Source organism: Chlorocebus sabaeus, chromosome 5, assembly GCF_047675955.1.
Source record: "Chlorocebus sabaeus isolate Y175 chromosome 5, mChlSab1.0.hap1, whole genome shotgun sequence".
In the NCBI taxonomy this organism is placed as follows: domain Eukaryota; kingdom Metazoa; phylum Chordata; class Mammalia; order Primates; family Cercopithecidae; genus Chlorocebus; species Chlorocebus sabaeus.
The window spans coordinates 43405558-43408843 of record NC_132908.1 but is presented as its reverse complement, the minus strand read 5'-3'; the positions used below and the strand labels follow the sequence as shown (position 1 = coordinate 43408843).

The 3286-nt window shown below is 35.3% G+C and overlaps 1 non-coding gene across 1 annotated transcript; it reads left to right on the top strand.

Annotated features, from left to right (window-relative positions):
* Window positions 1-1448: 1448 nt before the first annotated feature.
* Window positions 1449-1555, top strand: LOC140711764 (U6 spliceosomal RNA). Its single transcript, XR_012093056.1, has one exon. It is a non-coding gene; the product is annotated as a U6 spliceosomal RNA (small nuclear RNA).
* Window positions 1556-3286: the final 1731 nt, after the last annotated feature.

Below are 3286 nucleotides of genomic sequence, written 5' to 3'. Positions count from 1 at the left end.
ATCTGAGGACTTTTGAGATCTTTATCTTAGAGATGCCAACATTGTCCCTTTTACTCCAAGTATAGCCACATACACAGGATAAAAATAATGCCACATCTCTCATTTCTCTAATTAATTATTTGGGTGTTGAAATGTTCAGTTTAGCAGAAAATCTCGTACTATCTTTTGAGGGCTATCTCCTATTCCCTTCTCCTTTAATTTTTCAAGAGCCTAAGGGGTTTCTAAGTCCAAGAAGGATAAAATGACGCTCTTTTACCAGTCAGAAGGAAGGGAAGAAAAGGACATTCTAATCATTCTGCTGTTTCCATTGATTCTTTTCCTGAATTATTGCCATTAAAAGGGGTTCTGCTGTCTGTTAATGCTTGACTTTTCCCACCAGGATTCGCTTACTAATTCAGAGCCCTCAGTTTTCATGGTGATTCATACATAGACTTCATAGCTATAACTTTTTTGGTTCACATACATATATGCTCAGCCATTGTTCCCAAAGCACCAGCATCCTGCTCTGACAGCTGGGCATCCTAGCTTTAGCCACACACATAGTGAGAAAATTGACCAACTTTCCCCCCACACTCAAAACCTTATGTGGAGCCCACATCTTAGCCTAGACTTAGCTGAGGCCTTCATGGTAAGTTATCCTTTGAGGCCCTTGTTTGTCTTTTCTCTATTAAATGTTAGTTGAGATTGTTCTAAACTGTCAAAGAGGTTAAATAATGTTGCAGAAAGAGAACAGTGTTTTCTTACTCCATTGTTACCAGATCTGTACCCTGAGGTTCCTTTATATGTTGGTTAGCGTATTTTCTTAGGGAGTGGAAGGTTCTATATTATCCTTCCTCAGAGCAGTGGCGCCAATTTTTCTGTTTTCTTTTTTTTTTTTTTTTTTTCCAATTTGTGGTTTTATCTTCAAGTGATCTGATTTCCATGATAATGAAAATCTCCCAAGTTACTTGCATTTCTTTCTTTCTTTCTTTCTTTCTTTTTTTTTTTTTTTTTTTTTTGTGAGATGGAGTCTTGCTCTGTTGCCCTGGCTGGAGTGCAATGGTGTGATCTTGGCTCACTGCAACCTCTGCCTCCCAGGTTCAAGCAATTCTCTCACCTCAGCTTCCCAAGTAGCTGGGATTACAGGCGTGTGCCACCACACCTGGGTAATTTTTGTATTTTTAATAGAGACGAGGTTTCACCACGTTTGCCAGGCTGGTCTCGAACTCCTGACCTCAGGTGATCCACCTGCCTCAGCGTTCCAAAGTGCTGGGATTACAGGCATGAGCCACTGTGCTGGGCCTAATTACTTGCAATTCTACCTCAAGTTTTAAAAATATTTTCATATCCTACCTCACAGGAAGCCATTCAATAGAATTATCTGAATCTCAAGTATGTTTATTGGGTTTATCAGAGCTAAGTCTCATCCATGACTCATGAGTAAATATTCACGTGTAAAGCAGGGTTTTGTGCTTGCTTCAGCAGCACACATAGTAACACTGGAATAATACAGAGAAAGTTAGCATTGCTCCTGCATAAGGCTGACACACAAATTCATGAAGTGGTTCATATTTTGTGCAGTCCCTGGAAGGTCATTTCACAATTTTCTGACTAGCTCCAAGGAAACAGCATGAGTCAAAGCAAAATGGTTGGCACTTAATATTGAAATTGTGATTTTCACTACAAAAATATTCACATACAGTGATCTATGGAATGAGAATGGAGCTGAGTAAAACACGGGATATTGCGTGCAAATATATTGTTAGTATGTATCTCAGAAATGAGAAAATGTCAACTTGCATCTACTTCATGGAACTTACAAAAAGAGTTTTATCTTTTATGTCAGTTGGAGGTGAACATGGAGATTAAGCATCATTCTAACAAAGATCTACTGGTTCAGACTTTGAGTCTGTGAAGAAGGAATAGTAGTCTAAGGCAGGTCTTGATATCTATTAGTTTTTTGCCTTTGGTATGATTGATGAGCTCAGTAACAGTAGACAATTATGCTATCTAATTTAGTGAGATAATAGGTTTATAAATGTAGTTACAAACCATGAAATATATGAGATGCCCTAAATTATAAGCCACAAAGAGTAGAACACCTAATAAACAAAATTAGGACTCAATAACATTTCCCAAATACCACAGCGTTTCAATATTAGAACCTACAAAAAATACACATTGGATTTTATTTGCAGTTCTAAGATAGTTTACCAATAATAAAGTTCAAGAACAAATTATTTCATTGCTTCACTATTTTTCTGAGCATTCAAAATATGTTATCTCACTAAATTTTTATAACAACCTAGTAAAATAAGACAGCAAAATTCTCGCTTTTTAGAAGAACACATTGAACCTAACAAAAGCAACTTATCCAAGAACTAGTAGCTTTTGCTTATGGAGCTAGGGCTTATTCTGAGTTAAGACACTTTCCATTATGTCAGGCTAATGCAAGTTAATTTACTGAACTATACTGCCTTCAGTTCATGAGTACTTCACATTATTTTTTTTCTTCTTTAATTAGAAGCTTAAAGAGAAGTTTGTAGAGCTTACAAATTAGAAGTGTATGGGATAATTAAAATTCTAAAATTAACACTGATATCATTTGAAATACTCTAAGAATTTAATATTTTTGGTAATTATTTTTATATCAGTTTTTAAATAGTAATTTTACTTATTACGTTTTTAGATATAGCATTCACCAACTAATGTCTGAACACAAAGAAAACGAGACACCTAGAAATCCTCAAAATAGCAATCCAGGTAAGACTTCTGGTAGTAAATTACTCTTGGTGGTCTTACCATAGATTAACAAATAAGAGTTAGGAAGTTTTAATCACCAAAGAGTAGTTTAAAAGCTTACTATGTAAATTGCATATATACATATACCCACACATATATATACACACACACATAGACACATATATGTGTGTGTTTTAAATTTCTTCTTAGTAGGTTAGATTTCAGAATTATTTAAAAAGTTATGTGTAGATAATTCATAATCTCAGACAGTATTATCTGAAAGGAATCGTTTCTTTAATTGTAGTCCCTAAAATCTTATATGATATTTTTTGTATAAATAAGAAAAAGGATTTTTAAGTTAGTATGTGGTATGTTTTATTTATAGTCTCATTATAGCAAACTGGATGTGTTATGAAATTGGAGCTTCTATTTAATTTTTAAAATAAATGGTTTTCATTGCTGGGCATGGTGTGGCTCATGCCTGTAATCCTAGCACTTTGGGAGGCCGAGGCGGGCTGATCTCCTGAGTTTGAGAGTTCGAGACCAGCCAGACCAACATGGAGAA